The sequence below is a fragment of the Fukomys damarensis genome, unplaced genomic scaffold (genome assembly GCF_012274545.1).
Source record: "Fukomys damarensis isolate Sample0158 unplaced genomic scaffold, DMR_v1.0_HiC HiC_scaffold_4, whole genome shotgun sequence".
In the NCBI taxonomy this organism is placed as follows: domain Eukaryota; kingdom Metazoa; phylum Chordata; class Mammalia; order Rodentia; family Bathyergidae; genus Fukomys; species Fukomys damarensis.
In genome coordinates this window covers 37,529,972-37,547,197 of record NW_022900916.1, presented here as the reverse complement: position 1 = coordinate 37,547,197, position 17,226 = coordinate 37,529,972, and the positions used below count along the sequence as shown (strand labels likewise).

Genomic DNA, 17,226 nt, shown 5'->3' with positions numbered 1-17,226 from the left:
ACCTTGCACTTACAAGGCAGGCAGAAGCAACACTGAGCTAAATCCCCAGCCCCTATTTCTTAAGTTTTAAACAGTCTGGCTAAGTTGCCCAGGTGAGACTCAAACTCTTAACTTCTGATCCTCTGCCTCAGCCTCCCAAGTGCTGGGATTGCAGGTATGTGCCACTGTGCTTGGCTCTGATGCTTTAGACAAGCTTACTGTTTCATGCTGAAGCAGTCTTATTCATCCAAAGTTGGAGGGTGAAGGGCAATCTCTGGGCTCTTGAGTTTCACAGATACCTCCTCTGACCTCAGGAGTTTACCTACACCCTTTCTGGGCCTTTAATCTGTCCAGGAAGTGGGATATTTGATTTTATATTTGTATATAACTGTGTGGTGCTTATTAATACATATATAAATAGTATTTGGGAAATCAATCCTAAAAATAAATATCGGTTGGTGGTTTTGTGAGAAAACTATTTCAGAAAATGTTTTATGCTAAAGGAAATTTTCTTTCTGTTCTTTTATGTTTTCTTTGAGAGTTAGTTAGTATTTTCAACCTAAGCGTATCCAAATGTAGTTGCCCATGAATGTTTAAAGTGATTAAAAAAAAAACAAACTCACTTTAGTTTCTCTTAGAAATATTTTATTTAGACCAAGTCCAATGTTTTTTGTTTGAGGATACATGTTAATTTTTGTGTGTTACACAGAACAGAGTAAGAAGTGGGAGCTGGTGTGTGGGAATGCTCTGTATCACTTTTGTAGTTTTCCTAGCCTAAAACTGTTTCAAAATAAAAGTTAAAAAGTAAAAGCCAAAAAAATTATTTTATGTGTGTGTTATGTATTATAAATTATTTTTTGTTAACTAGGGAGAGGATTGTCCACTTTCTTGGATATTCATTTAATATTTTTGTTAGAATTCTAAGGTGAGCAGCCTAGAAGAGAAGTAGTAAAAGGAGTTGAAACAAATCAGTTTCAGATGTTTCTGGAAGATTATAACCACATTGAATTATTCAACACTTTCAACCCTGGAGCAGTAAAAATGCTCAAATTAAAAATTTGAAGTTATTTTAATATGATATGGACAAAACTTGGAAAATGAATTTTTGACAACCTAAGGAAAATAAGTGATACATATATATGTGTGTGTGTGTGTGTGTATGTATATAAATATATAAAACATTCATGCACACATTTTTTTTCCTAAAGTACAGAAGTAGGCAAATGTGTTTTCAACCTTATTCAATGCAGTTTGTTTACCAAGACATCAAAACAGGCTTCATTATGTAGTCTTTATGGCTAACACATCCTAAAATGGGAACATTTACGAATTATGAAGTTAAAGCTTGTGTTGTGAGTGAAGAAATATCAGAAGTATAACTTTTTTGGGGAGTAGTTATTTGAGACAGGTTCATGCTTTGTAGTTCAGGCTAGCCCAGAACTCACTAGCCCAGACTGGCCTCGATTCTTGGCACTCCTTCTGCCTCAGCCTCCCCTACAGAAGTATAACTTTATTTGAGATTTAAAAAGTGCAGTATAGCCAGGGATTTGGCTCAGTGGTTCTGGCGCCTGCCTCACAAGTATAAGGACCTGAGTTCAATCCCCAGTACCAAAAAAAAAAGTGCAGTATAAAGCAAACCAGTTGCCCTTATGGCAGGCCTGCCGCATGTGTGATCCCTAAAGGAAAATGCTGTAGGTAATATATCACTAATAGCAGCCACTTTTAAAGACCATCTAACCATAAGGAATCTTGTCTTGTATCCCAGACAGGTTAGTTTGCCTTGCCCAACCACAGAACAGTTTAAAATGCCACCTGCCACAGAGTCATCTGATAATTTCTCGAGGAAACCATGTCTAGTAATGGTAGGGGTGTGTGTGTGTTTTGAGGGTGGGTTAGTGGAGAATGAGGGGGAAAAGGAAATTGATACTGGTAGAATAATTTCATTTTATAGGTTGAGATGATCACTGGACTTTTAGGGGGGGTATTTTAAATTGTAGCTACTTTTATATATGTATGGGTCATCAGTTTAGTAATCTAGATTACCACTGTTTATGGTAATTGCATTTTTAGTGTGTATAGCATTTAATACAGATGCTGATTTTTATGGTAGCAAACATCAAGTTTTGCTGATAATTTAAATGGACATTTTCTTAAGATCGCTAAGTTATAGGCCTTTTCCAGTATTTTTTAAAAGGATGAACCTTGTGTGCATGCACATTATTACCACTCTGGCCAGTTACTATTGGTAATTGTAGTCTTTGCTGTTTAGATTTTGAGTCTGTTTTGTTGCTTCTAGTGAATGCTAATGTGGTTACTCTGGCAGCTAAACCAACAAAGAACAAGAGGAAGTGAGGAAATGTCCCCTTGAAAGATTGCTTAAAGCTATTTAGTGACTGGATATAGGGAGCTAGGGATCAAGGGGTCTAAGTCTTGCTTTTTGTTCAGAAGAGGGTGAAGCATACCCTCCTTAAGATATAAGCGTATCCCCCTTAAGTGTGTCCTCACTTTGGAGTTTTGCCATTCATTCACTAGACATTGATTAAGGACATTCTGTATTCCAGGCATGTGCCAGGTGCTGGAATCACTGACCATGGCCTTCTCTAGGAATGAAGAAAGAGTGGGCTTAACTAAGTACAGTACAACCTGTTGGAAACTAAAAGAGTAATGTGGGACTAGGAAGAGAAAGAGGAATTTCTTCTGGGAAGAGGACAGTGATGAAAGGGAGAGTAGGTGAGATTAGGGAAGACTTCATGAAATTGAAGTTTGAGAAGGATCTGAAGGGTGAGTAGCTGTTTTACTGTTGGAAAAGTGGAGGCTAAGGGAAGCTCATTAATAGTGGGATTTGAGAAATAGCAAGTGGCTTTTACTGTAGTTGTAGAATAGTAGGAAATGAAGCTGATGAGGTAGTGGTTTAATTGGGAAGAGGTTTAATTATAATCCCATGCTCTCAAGTATGGTGTTCATTCTATAGGCATTTGGGACCATAAGAAATTTGAGTAGGAAATCTCTGGTTATTTATTTATTTATTTATTTATTTAATATTTTTGTTTGTTTGTTTTTTGAGACAGGGTCTCACTATATAGTTTAGACTGACTTGGAACTCACTGTGTAGCTCAGGCTGGTCTTGAACTCACAGCAATCCTCCTGCCTCAGCCTCCTGAGTGCTGGGATTACAGGCATGTACCACTACACCCGGCAGGTTTTTTGTTTTGTTTTGTTTTGTTTTTTGGTACTGGGGATTGAACTCAGGACTTCGCACTTGTGAGGCAAGTTTTTTTTTTTTTTTTAAATAGCAAAACATTTATTGGTACATTTTAGACTTACATAATAACACTCATCATAGGGAATTTGCACCTTTACTGTCACCTCCTTTGGCACACAGTATGTAGAGGTTTCACTTCATAGTTGTCTGGCTCCAACGCAAGGTGGTATGGCAGAGGGGCATTGCAGAGGAGAAATAGTTCATAGCAGGCAGCAAGTTATAAGTGACAAACCTCTACCAGGCTCACACCCAGGGAGGGCCTTCCCATTTTCCATCACTAGAACTGTGTCAAACCAATCATTGAACTGATTTAGTAACCACACCCCCTTGTTCCCAGCATCACATATTCTAGATCTAACCGCCTCTGAAAAGTCCCACCTATGACCACTGGAGGCTGGGGGAACATCTAGATACAAGCTACAACACTCTGAATTACTGCAGAGTTCATTGGGATACAAACTGGCTTTGGAATTTAAGGTGCAAAAGAAATTTTCTGAATGTATATGTATTTATTGTTTTGCTAGGTATCATGATAGTTTAGATACAGATTTCTAGATCATTATTAAATATGTGCATCTGGCCTTGAAACTTAATTTAATAGATGGCTCATGATTAGAAATAGTCCTGTTTTTCCCCTTCTCTTGTGAGATTGGTAACTTAGGGTTTTAGGACACTCAGTGACAGGACTGCCCCCAAATCTCCATATTGTTGGGGTTTTTTATTTTTAATTTTTTTTTCCAATTTTTTATTAGTACATGTTTGTAGTACATAATGATTACATTCCTTGTGGAGAATTGGTACATGTGTATAAAACATCTCAATTCTTTTTTATATCCCCTTCCCTTCGCCTGCATTTTCTTAAACTACTTTAAAGGTCTTAAATTCTGAGAATTAGCAAATTCATTTGAGCTGCCGGTTTCTTAAGAATTATTTTTGAGTTTGGGTCATACAATATTAATGTTAAATACAGGGGTTTTAAATTCATAGTATTAAGAGTTCAATGATATATTTTGACTGTGTGACCCTGAATCTCTTGAAATTGCATGAAAAATTTTGTGTGAGAGCATGTGTGAGAGGGTCCAGTCTTCACTTTTATGAGATTCTCAAGATCTCTTGACATAGAGAAAAGTCAAGTGCCTTTTCAGTAATGCTAATGATTAAATCAAGTGTTGGCTAAAATCATCTACCTTGATTACTGAGATAGATCAAGGGAAATAAATTTGGAGAGTGCCTCAGGTGAGGAACTTTGTGAAAATGTGAGGCTCATCTTACAGTTGGGAGTAGGATCACCAGAAGGAAAATAGGAGCATCAAGGCAAAGAGTAATGAATTTCAGAATTTTGCCAAGTTCCCACTCCCCCCAACCCCGCCTTTTTTGAGACAGGGTCTCACTAAGTAGCTCAGTGTGTCCTGGAACTCACTATGTAGCCCAGGCTGTCCTCAAACTTGTGGCAGTCCTCCTACTTCAGCCTTTCTAGTGCTGGGATTACAGGTGTGTGCCACTATGCCCTGCCAAAAGTCTGTTTTGAAAGAAAACAAATTGGCTCATAGATTGTGCTTATAGGAAAAAATTTACTTTTAAGCAAGGAGTTGCTTATATTTTGGAAAATTTTTAAAGTGTACATTTCAATCTAGTAATTTTGGGTAAGACATTCCTTTTTTAACTTTTCTGATCATGAAATAAAAATATTATTGACTTTTTTATAAGGTCTTTGTAAAATACAGCTTTTTTTTATGGTAATGGTAATCTAACCCAGGACCTTGGGCCTGCTAAGCCAGCGTGTGCCATCAGCCTCCATCTCCACACATTTTATTGCCATCCTTACAAGTAAAATAATTAATGCCAGTTGGCATTGTTTTAGACTGTCCTGTAAAAGTAGTACTGGTGAGTTTAGGAAAGATGTGAGTGAATATGTAATTTTAAACACAGATTTGTATTATGTAATTTGTAATTAGATTGTGTTTGTGGGTTACCTTTTACAAAAATTGACATAATTGTACATATTCATGGGCTGTTCCTGTCTTCTAGCTATTTTGAATTGTATAATAATTAGGAATGCATACTATGCTATAGTGCACAAGAACTTTATCTTTCTAATTGTTTTTGTATTATTAACCAATCCTTCTCTGTCCCTTTCTTCCCGCTACCCTTCTCAGCCTCTAGTAACCACTGCTCTGCCTCTGCCCTCTATTTCTTTTTTGTTTGTTTGTTTGTTTTTTGAGTCAGGGTCTCACTAGGTAGTTGAGACTGACCTGGAACTCACTATGTAGCCCAGGCTGGTCTCGAACTCATAGCAATCCTCCTGCTTCATTCAGCCTCCTGAGTGCTGGGATTACAGGCATGCGCCACCATGCCCGGCTCTCTGCCCTCTGTTTCTGTGGGATCAATATCTTGGTTATGGTTTATGAGCAAGAACCTCAGTGTCCTTCTATGCCTGTCTTGTTTTCACTTTACCTAATTTCCCCACCTTCATCCATGTTGATGTAATCTTTGTATTCACTTCATCCACAAAAAGAACTATAGTATTTTGCCTCTTCTTTTGGACATTTTTTATTTTTTTCTTTCATCAGACAATTAGGAAATACAATTTTTGGTAATAGATCATCTATAAAAAAATAGTATATCTGGGCTGGGTTGTAACTTAGTGGTTAGCACTTATCTAGTTTATTTGAGGCCTTGGGTTCCATCCCAGAACTGGAAAAAACAAAAGCAGTAACAACAAAATTAAAAAGAAAACACACCAAATAGTCCACAAATAAAAAAACCAGCCAAGGGATCTGCTACACAGGAGCTCTGTCATATAGCTACATCTTTTTTTTTTTTTTTGTACCAGGGATCGAACTTGGACCTTGCGCTCGCAAGGCAGGTGTCAGAACCACTGAGCTAAATTCCCTGCCCATCTTTTGTTTTTTTGAGACAGTTTTTCACCATATAGAGTAAGCTGGCTTTGGATTCACTGTGTACCTGAGGCTTTCTTGAACTCATGACCCTTATCCACCTGAGTGCTGGGATTACAGGTGTGTACCACTTTGCCTGGCACAACTAGCATTTTGACTCAAAACTTGCTTCTGGTCCTAACTATAAGCAAGAAATGACCCTGATATATCCCAGTTAGGTGACTGAATGTTAAACATTTTTCCTTCTTTAATTTTGGGCTCTGAAGTTTCATCTAAATAAAAATTATTTTTAAAATTAATTCTGAGTCTGTGTTATGTTAGTAAATATATTTTCTCCTTAATGTAAGAAGACATATGATGTGTGTTCATTGTAGGAAAGCAAAAGAAAAAGTAATCATAATTCTGCCATATGTAATATATGAGGTGTGATAAAAATATGAATATTTAAAAATTTTAAATGTTATAGTAAACGACACATTGCCATTAATCTACCTCATAAAACTGCCCCTTGCTTTAAACACATTTATCATATCATTCTTGCCACTTCTGAAGCAATTTTAAAAGTTCTTTTTTAAAGTGTCGTTAGTTGTGCTGTTGTGGCTGCTTCAGTGTCCTGAATCAGTTCAAATGAAACCTTACCTTTCGTTTTCATTTTGACTGTTGGGGAAGAGCCAGATACCTCATGGTGCCAGATCTGGTAAATGAGGGTGAGGGTACACTGTAGTGTGTGTGTGTGTGTGTGTGTGTGTGTGTGTGTGTGTGTGTGTACATGCATGCATGTGCTTTAAACTAATGGTAATGTTTTATACTATCTTCCATTTATTTTGATAACATCTTTTTCCCATGGTAATTTAGCAGATCTTCAAGCCATCACATATTTGGCCATTTGGGTGTACACCTGTACAATACCTCATATCTTTCAGCAAGAAAAACACTGAAGAGTAAAGACCTGATAGAACTATGTGTAATGAGAATCTGCTCCAAATATTTGTTTCTCTGAGGTAAGAGCACAAAACTCTGTTCGATTAAGAAAACCATCCTTACAACTCAGGATGATTTTTTATTTTTAGGCAGGGCCTTGGAACACCTTAGATGTCAGTTAGGTGCTGAATGGCAGAACAACACCCCCAGTTTATGCCATGAATTCATAGGGAACAGATTCCTCCTGCAGCTCAGGCTCCTTGCCATGGTTTCTCACATAGTGTGGTTCTCTGGGCAGGGCAGGCTGGTGCTTCACTTGAACCCAAGGTACGTTTCTTTTTATCTTCCTTTTTTTCTGGTCATTTTTCTCAAGTGCTTAGTAATTTACACATTAATTCTATTGCCCTGTATCTTGCTTGTAACTTAAGAATTGCCAACAGCATGCTGGGTAACATTGTAATTTCTTCCAGTTTTGCTGTGGTAACATTTATTTGGCATTTCTTTTTGAACAGTACCTATTCCCTTGATGTCTCCATTATCATCTTTTTGTAGATCAGCATAAATGTGGCCACAGGAACAATCTCATGTTTTCTAAAAGGCCTACACGCCAGGTGTGGTGGTACACTCCTGTAATCCCAGCACTTGGGAGGCTGAGGCAGGAGGATTGCTGTGAGTTCGAGACCAGCCTGGGCTACATATAAATAAAAAATAAATAAATAAATAAAGGCCTACAGAACATACCAGGTTCTTATCTTCTCTCCCTTTTTGTTCAAATTACTAGAAGATGGCAATTCTGGCTAAAAGGTTACACTAATGCTTTTATGAACTAGCTTTTCTATTCAATGGTACTTGCCAGCTTTCACCATGTTTTCGATCACTCCATAAAGAAATGAAAGAGGATTCACAGAACTACTCTAGAAGGGGAAAGAGAAAGGGATGAGATGAGTGTGTTCAAAGCAAGGAGAAGTCTTGGGGGACATTAATACGTGTATCTTTTACTGTAGTAAATTTTGGGTCTTTTTTCCTCCTCTAGTATAAGAATTGAACTCAGGATCTTGTGCTTTCCAGGCAGGTGCAGCCCTGCTGAGCTATATCTCTGGCCCTTTTTACTGTAATTTTTAAAATGTAAGCATTCAGTATATTTTGATCACCCCTTATGTATAATTTATAAATATTTTTCCCAAACACACATGAACTTGTACATGAAGTAACAGACATACTGTACATTATAAAATAGAATAATATTTATATTTTTTAACCAAAATGTCTACACTGTATTTTATATAATCCATTTATTTTTGTCTTAAAGCTTTTTTTTGGAGATAGGGTCTCACTATGTAGTCCAGGCTGGCCTTGAATTCATGGTGAACCTCCTGGCTCAGCTCTGGAGTTCTGAGATTACAGGCATGTGCCACCACATTTGTCTGTTTTTGGTTTTTTGAGACAAGGTCTGCTATGTCAGACTGGGCTTGAACTCGCTGTGTAGTCCAGGTTAGCCTTGAACTTGTGGTGATCCTCCTGCCTGAGCCTCCCAAGTGCTGGGATTACAGACATGTGCCACCATGCTCGGCCTTAAAACATTCTTAATGGGATAACTACAAATACACTTATTTTAATGAAATTTAAAATTTTCTTTTCAAATAGCTATTTATTCCAGGGAATGCTCACTATCTGTTCCATGCTCTGGTTTTGCTCATGCAAGGGTAACTTGGAGTAAGGGTGGGAGGGCTTGCCCATTTTTCCGTAGGGAAAAATGAAAGCTAAGTCTGGTTAACCTCAATTTCATTCACATATTATCTTGCTTTTTGTCCACTCTGACATCATGGTTCCTGAGCACAGATTCCTGTATACAGGATAATTCCTGAAGTGAGTGTTGTGTTATTGGTCTTTTATTTTATCTGGGGACCTTTTGAGTTATTCCCATTAATAGCAAATTAAATATTAGTAAGAGCAAGAATGTAATAACGGTAGTGTTAAAAATAACTTCATTAAAAAAGATTTGTCTTCTGTCTAAAATATATGAAGAACTGAAAAAAAATCCCCAAATTTAAAGACCAATCCAAAAATGAGCGTCTGAAATGAATAGACATTTCTCATATGAAAAAATAGAAACAGCAAATAAATATATGAAAAAATGCTCAACATCACTGATCATTTGAGAGATGCAAATTAAAACAAGATTGAGAGTCCATCTCCAGAAAGAATGGCTACTGTCAAGAAATCAATAACAAATGCTGGCCGGGCATGGTGGTGGACGCCTGTAATCCCAGCACTCGCAAGGCTGAGGCAGGAGGATCGCTGTGAGTTCGAGACCAGCCTGGGCTACGTAGTGAGTTCCAGGTCAGTCTCAACTACATTGTGAGACCCTGTCAAAAAAACAAAACAAAACAAAAACAAATGCTGGATCAATAACAAATGTAGGGCAAAAGGAACCCTTCTCTGCTGTTGGTGGGAGTGTAGACTGGTGCAACTACTGTCTGAAATCGGTGTGGAGGTTCCTCAAAAAACTGAAACTAGAGTTTCCATTCAACCCAGCTGTTCCATTTCATTTTATCTTACCAAAAGAATTAAAAGGATCATGCCACAGTGATATATGCAGACCCATGTTTATAGTGTCACAGTTTGTAATAGCTAAAATTTGGAAACAGCTCAAGTACCCATCAACAGATGAATGGATAAAGAAGATGTGATTTTTTTAAACACAGTGGAGTACTACTATGCCATAAAGAAGAATGAGCTAAATGAATATACCTTGAGACCATACTCTTCTATGAAATAAATTGGAAATACATATTTAAATACCACATTGTTTCTCTGCTGTGCTTGCTTCAGCAGCACATATACTAAAATTGTTTTTCTGGTTGTGTGAAACCAAAAGTGGAAATAAGGTTTAAATGTGTAATAGATATTGGAAAATGGGAAGAAAATGTTCAAATGAGAAGGGGGGACAAGGTGGGAAGAAAAAACAAGAAAAAAAGAAGGAAAAAATGGAAACAAATCCTTTGTAAATAAAGAGGGGAAGAGGGGTTGAAGGGAGGGATGGGAAAAGAAAGTGTCATGTACAGGTGCAAATTCCCTATGATTGTTACTTATATCTAAAAATGTACCAATAAATGTTTTGCCCCCCCCAAAAAATATTTGTCTCTTGGGACTTCAAAAGATTAAGTATATAAAATAGAAACATTTATATTTCTGTAGAATACCATATAATCTATTTATATTCTTCAGTGAAATATATGTATATAAAAAATATATATATTTCCAATGTTGCATAAAGATTAACTGGTCTTCCAGACTTTATTTTATCTAAAAAGATTTGTTTTGTTTTTTCAGACAGAGTCTGTATAGTTCAGGCTGGCCGTGAACTCACTGTAGCCCAGGACTCAAATTCGCTGTAATCTTCAGTGCTGGAATTGTAGACGTGCACCACCATGCCTGGCAGCAGAATTCTTTTTAGAGTTAGTAATGTAACCCAATTTTCCTGCCTACTTGTTTAGTTTTGTCTTTAATCCCTCTAAAAGTTGATTTACTTTTATTTTTCAAATGCTTTAAAATTTATTTATTTGAGACAGGGTCTCAGTATGTAACTCAGTCTGGCCTTGAACTTACTATGTAGTCCAGCCCTGACTCAAACTCATGGTGATCCTCCTGCTTCAGCCTCAAGTGCTGGGATTACAGGTGTGCACCACCATGCATGGCTGTTTTTACTTTTTGTACAAAATGGTAAACATACTTAGGGTAAATAGTTCCTTAGTTACTGCAATTAATATCTGAAGTAAAGTCATTTTTCATCTAAGTACAGTCATGGATTGCATGACAATAAGGATACATTCTGAGAAATGTGTAGGTGATTTTTTCGGGGGAGGATCACGCATTGTGCTTAGGCTAATCTCAATGTAGCTTACTTGACACCTAAGCTGTATGCTGTTTGTATTGTTCCTAAGCTACATGCCTATATATGGCACGTTACTGTACAGTGTACTGTAGGCAACTGTAGTATAATGGTAAGCATTTGTGTATCTAAGCATATCCAAACAGAAAAAGTACAGTAAAAATAGTGTATAAAATTTAACAAGTGATCCAAAAAACCCACTGTAGTCCTCCTGTCTCAGCCTCCTGAGTGCTAGGATTACAGGCATGCGCCACCACACCCAGCTGTTTTCCCTTTCAGATAAAAGATTGTTCAGCTGTTCCATGTAAATAAGTATATTCAGATTTGACCATTGGTGAGATTCAGAATTCTGCTGCCTAATTCTAGGGTACCTGTTTGTGATACGCTATATTCCAAAATGAATTTCCCTTTTCAAACTTGGTCCTGTTTTATTCTTCCTTACCTCAATGAATAAATAGTGCCATTTCATCTGGTTTCTCATACCCAGAGACCCTTTGTCTTTCCATGTCTTCAATTCCTATTTAACCTTCTAGATAAGCTTAATTGTTCATTTGTACTAGTACCATTTTTGTCTAAATTGCTTTTTTTTTTTTTTTTTTTTTTTTTTTTTTTTCTAGCGTTTTTGTTTTAATTTTTTTTTTTTTTTTTTTTTTTTTTTGATTCCTGGACTGTTGCAGTGCTTTGTAATGATCTGCTTACATCCATGCCAGCCCAGCACTAGTCCTTTCTCAGCGCAGCCAAGATGAATTGATATTTTCTAAATATACAAGTCTGATTGTGTTCTTATTGAATTTAGGATGAAGACAGCACCTGAATGTGACCATATTGACTTTTTTGAACTCTATTTGTACCAATCATGTTTCCCTAACCGTGTTTCCTTCTGTCCAGAAAGCTTTTTCTTCCCTGTCTGTCTGGAAGAAAATCTTACAAATCTTTGGGTTTCTGCTTAAGGATAACTTTGGAAGATTTTATTCAGTCTCTCTTAGTTTTGAATATTTTCCTCATCCTGTGTGCTCATTTGTGCAATTTTGCATTTGTTGCACATGAGTTGATCCATATCTCTCTTGGCCAGGAGTGAATAATATATATTCTCAAGCACTGACAGCAAATGGGATTGCCTAACACATAACAAGCTGTCAGAATTATTTGAATTACTGTAGAAACCTCAAAAAACTCACTTGTAATACATTACCTTACTGGTTGGCTTTAAAGTACCATCTAACATTTTTATAATTTTATAAACTTATGGGGGAAAGAGATTCTAAGCCATCCTATGCCAGCTGTATTTCCTAAAGTTATAAGGTCATCAGTCTGTCCTTGAACATATCTAATAATAACAAACTTATTTAGCTTTTAGAAGATTGGTTAGTTTTTAAGACATTTAGATAGTTTCATTTCCACTGAAATTTTTCCTTGGAACTTTTATCTACTGATCCATTGCTTTCCAAAGCCAGTATAGTTTCCATTTTCATTATAAAATCATCTGAGTTTTCTCTATTTTAAATATCCTTACATCCTTTGTCTTTTTGGAAGGGGGGTGTGCTGGGAAGATAAAGTTTGGGGGTTATATAAGTTTTCTAGAGATCCAGGGATTTAGCTCAGTGGTGCTCCTGCCTGCCTCACAAGTGCCAGGTCCCAAGTTCGATCCCCGGTACAAAAAAAAAAAAAATTAAAGTTTTCTAGAGCTGCCGTAACATTAAAGAAACTTACTGATTTAAAACAACATAAATTTATTCTCTTGCAGAGCTAGAGACCAGGTATCCAGAATCAAGGTGTCTGCAGGGCTCTAGGGGAGAATCTGCTCTTTGCCTCTTCTAGCTTCTGGTGGCATTTTTTGACTTGTGACTACATCACTCCAGTGTCTATCCACGTGATCATATCGTCTACTACTATTTAATCGCCATCTGTCTCATGCTTATATGGATACTTGTCATTGGATTTAGGACACACCCACATACTTTAAGGTAATATTTTCTCAAGATCCTTAATTTAGATACATCTTCAAAGATCCTTTTCCCAAATAATGTAACATTCACAAATTCTAGTGGTTAGGACATGGACATATCTTTTTAGGTAGCTACCTTTATTATTATTAGTTAGCTTTTTGTTGCTGGAAACAAAATACCTGACACATACGATTTACGGGAGAAAGGGTTTATTGTGGTTCACAATTTCAGAGGTTTTAACCTATGATTGGCTGGCTCTGAGGCAGAAACATCATGGAAAGAGCATGCAGAAGAAAGCTACTGACCTCATGGTGGCTGGAAGACAGAGAGTGATGGAAGAGCCATAGAGAAAGGGGCCAGGAAGAAAATAGTTGCCAAGGTCACGCTCCTGGCCTAAATTCTGGAAGTGTACTTTACTAATCTAGGTATCTCTCAGTCCTGTCAAATTGATGATCAAGATTAAGCGCCCCACAACCTTTCAACCCACTACTAGCTCTGGGATTAAATCCTGATACTGCCCCCTCCTGGCTTTGTAACCATAGGCATGCTAATTAACCTTTCTGAGCCCCAATTTAAAGACATAACGTAATAATGCTTTTATCATTGATTTGTGAAAATATAAAGAAAATTCACGTGGGGCCGGGGATTTAGCTCAGCGGTTCAGTGGCCTGCCTTGCAAGTACAAGGGCCCGAGTTCAGTCCCCAGTACTGAAAAAAAAAAAAGAAAGAAAGAAAGAAAGAAAGAAAGAAAGAAAGAAAATTCACGTGGGGCAGACTATATTGTGTTGTTATGTATTTAGATATAAGTGCACTTTGACACAGGTTACAAGTGTTACATTATTATTAAGTCTTAGTACCTGGTGGATATTACAAGTTAGGTACATGCTGAATTTAGTGTTGCTGTGTGGTTTAAGGAAACAAACTTACCTATTGTGCTTCAGAGAATATTTCTTTTTTGTTTTGTTTTGTTTTTTGAGACAGGGTCTCACTATGTAGTTGAGAGTGCCCTGGAACTCACTATGTAGCCCAGGCTGGTCTCAAACTCACAGCGATCCTCCTGTCTCAGTCTCCCAAGTGCTGGGATTACAGGCATGCGCCACCACGCCCAGCTCAGAGAATATTTCTTAAAGCAAATGCTGTGATAAATATAAAAAGGAAAAGAACTACTAATGAAGGAGCAACTGTATCAGCTATGTTGGGCAGATAGATGGCATCACTAGATTCTCCAGTGATAACTCCTTCAGGTAACCAATGGCTGATCAATTCCAGGCTGATTGACAGCTTTCTCTTGACATTTCTGTCGGGTATGAGATGTGTGTCCATTGTTAATGTGACAAATGTGCATCCAGTGATTCATATATCTACTCATATTTTTTGGAATGAGACAAAATACTAGAGAAATGAGTGGTGTGGAAATGGTATCTTAATATCTAATTTTGAATAGGTATTGCATACACATAGTTAAAAAGTCAAACAGTATAAAAAGGAATACAGTGCAAATTGAGTTTCTTTCCCCCCAGTTTTCCTTTCTGGGAAATGGCATTAAGTACTTTAAAAAAATGACATATTTTTTGTCCTAATCCTTAAGACCATTGTAGGATTTCAAGTTTTTTTATACTATATTGTTGAGAGACAGGGAACCACATTCTGTAGGTTTCCATTTGATTGTGTGCGATTCATTCTCAAGAGAATTGTATATGGTGATTGTGTCATTTGTGATACAGTTTTCCTTAAAGGCTGATTCAGTTTATACTAGGGAAACAAAAGCTATTTTAATTCAGGTCACTTACTTGGAAAACAAAGAAAAAAACCCCACCAATTCAAATTGCTTTAACACATCTTGGTACTCTTTGGGCCTTTTTAATGCTTGCTAGTGAATTTGTTTTTGTTTTTGTTTTTTTTTTCAGCTTTAATTGAGTTTATTGGTACATTTTAGGGATACAGTACAGTTACATTCATTGTTGGGATCTTGTACCTGTACATGACAAGTCTTGATTCTCATTTTTTCCCCTTACCTCTGCCCTCCCTTCACCCCTTCCTCCCCTCCCCATCTACAAACACTTTATTTTCTTTTCATTATCTCACATTTTTTTATTTTCCCTTTTTACTCTTCCCCTACCCATCCCACCTTCCCTACACCTTTAGCTCCTTTCTTCCCATTTCTAAATGTCAGTAATCTTATTAGAATCTTATGTATTGTTGCAGATTATTCACACCAGGGAAACTATTCGGTATTTACACATGTGTGACTTATTTATTTCACTTAGGAGTATATCTTCAATATGTATCCATTTTCCTATGAATGAATCTATTTAGTGAATTTATTTTGATTGTATTGATAGTGAGACAAAATAATTTCAGGTAGTATTGGTCCAATTTAGGAAGACCTGGAATATCCAAAAACAGAGTCATCACATTCTACCTTGGGTTATTATTTGTGGTTTTATACTATAAACCAGTGGCTCTTCTCAGAAGCCTTCTCCTATTTAAAAAAGATTCGAGGACTTCAAAGAGCTTCTGTATATGTGGGTTACTTTCATTTTTTCTCTCTGTATTGAGGATTGAACCCAAAGCCTTTGTACTGAGTTATATCCCCATTCTTTTATATATTTTTTACTTTGAGATAGGATTTGGCTAAGTTGCCCAGGGTTATGGCTTAGATCTAAACTGTCCCCCAAAATTTTCATGTGTGATTGGATCACAAGGGCACTATACTCATCAGTGGATACCTCTGATGAATTTTCATAGCTAAATGTGCTATTAGGTGGTGGGGACTGGTTGAAGGGGTAGGTCACTGAGGGTATGACCTGGAAGGGCATATCTCCCTCCCCAGCTCTTCCTTTCCTCTCTCTGCTTCCTGACTACCATGGCCGAGCACGTTTTCTTCTCCATGCCCCTCTGCCATTTTATTTCTGCTTGGAGCCAGCCTACTATGGACTGAAATAGTGAGCCAAAACAAACTTCTCTTTCTTTAAGTTGTGGGTTTTGGGTATTTTGTCTAATGATGGGATACTGGCTAAGACAGATATTGTGTACAAGAGTGGGGTCATTGTTATGAGTATACTTGACCACGTGGTCCAAAAGCCTTTGGAAGTGGATGCAGGAGGAATGTGGAGAATGCTATAACCAGAGTAAGTAAAATTGATGAGAAATTCTGGTCAAAGCTCAGAAGAACAGAAGGCTGATAGAAATGTACACAGTAAAGGCTGAGCTCAGGTGGTTTCAGTTGGAGACAGGTACTCCATTGGCAGTTGGATTAGAAGTTGGATTAGAAGTCATGTATGCTACACCCTGGTAAAAAGTATGTCTTCACTTTGCCCATGACCTGAGACTTTGCAGGAAACTGAGATTAAGGGTACTGGACTAATTAATCTAGTGGAGGAAATTTCAAGGCAGCCCAGTGCTCAGGCTGTGGCATGGGTACTGCTGGATGCTTTTAGCCAGATTTATAGTAAAGGTCTCACTGTGTAGTTCAGGCTGGCCTTGAACTCATTACGTAGCCCAGGCTGGCCTTGAACTTGTAGTCTTTCTGCTTCAGCCTCCTGAGTGCTGGGCCTACAGGAGTGCACCACCATGCCCAGCAAGGCTCACTTAAGTTTTGAGAACATGTCTGTCAAATGCTTAGATCTGAATAACCATATAGTTTGTCAGTCATTCTTTCAAGTAAAAGTAATATTCCTTGTGAAAAGAAGTGGCTCATCTAGCTTGACTTAGAGCTTGGTGGCCAGGCATTTGTAAACACCATCCTACTTCCCTGTGGGACAGGAGTGAGTGCTTGTGCATAATTTCTATTTGTTGAGCAGAATAGGGAAGAGATGTGAGCTCACAAGTGAAGATTTAATAAAATTAGTAATTTTTACTTTTTGAGCACATTCTTAAATAAACTAGACTGCCCCCTGCTGGCTTTTTTTTTAACTGGGAGCACATTATGGTGAAGAATGTAAATGCTTACTAGTGCAGTGTGATGCTGTTACTTTAAATTGTGCTATCAGTAGTTTTACCTCAACTTTGCTTTTGCATCCTAAGTATAAATGCAAACACAGTCAAAAAAAGGCAGATAGTTTCTAAGTTATTATCAGTTTAGCCTCTGCCTCACTTGAAAGTCTGAGAAACACCCAGCTTCCCTCAGGACTTTAAGGACTACTGCTGATAATTCCTCTTCAGTTCCTGATCTAGAACTCTACAGAGTGATGGTGTTTACAATATATTTATTTAATGAATATGATATACTGATATTTAAATAGGATAAAAGTTGGTGAGTAAATTATGTAGGCAGTCTCACACTCACCCAGGCAGTCTTCCGAGTTTTTTTTTTTTTTTTTTTTTTTT

General features: G+C 37.4%; 1 protein-coding gene across 10 annotated transcripts in view; it reads left to right on the top strand.

Moving 5' to 3' along the window:
- The window catches only part of Nrf1 (nuclear respiratory factor 1), a 135,767-nt gene that overhangs the window by 2,489 nt on the left and 116,052 nt on the right, over nucleotides 1-17,226 (top strand). For 7 of the 10 annotated variants that reach the window (XM_033757775.1, XM_033757774.1, XM_033757769.1 and 4 more), the window contains exons 1-2: nucleotides 10,393-10,517; nucleotides 12,696-12,915. The gene's annotated coding sequence lies outside the window, so the exon portion shown is untranslated. Of the gene's footprint in view, nucleotides 1-6,993; nucleotides 7,140-10,392; nucleotides 10,518-12,695; nucleotides 12,916-13,963; nucleotides 14,142-17,226 lie in introns of those variants that run through there. The other 3 variants (XM_019208855.2, XM_010633490.3, XM_010633493.3) reach the window with 3 other exon arrangements.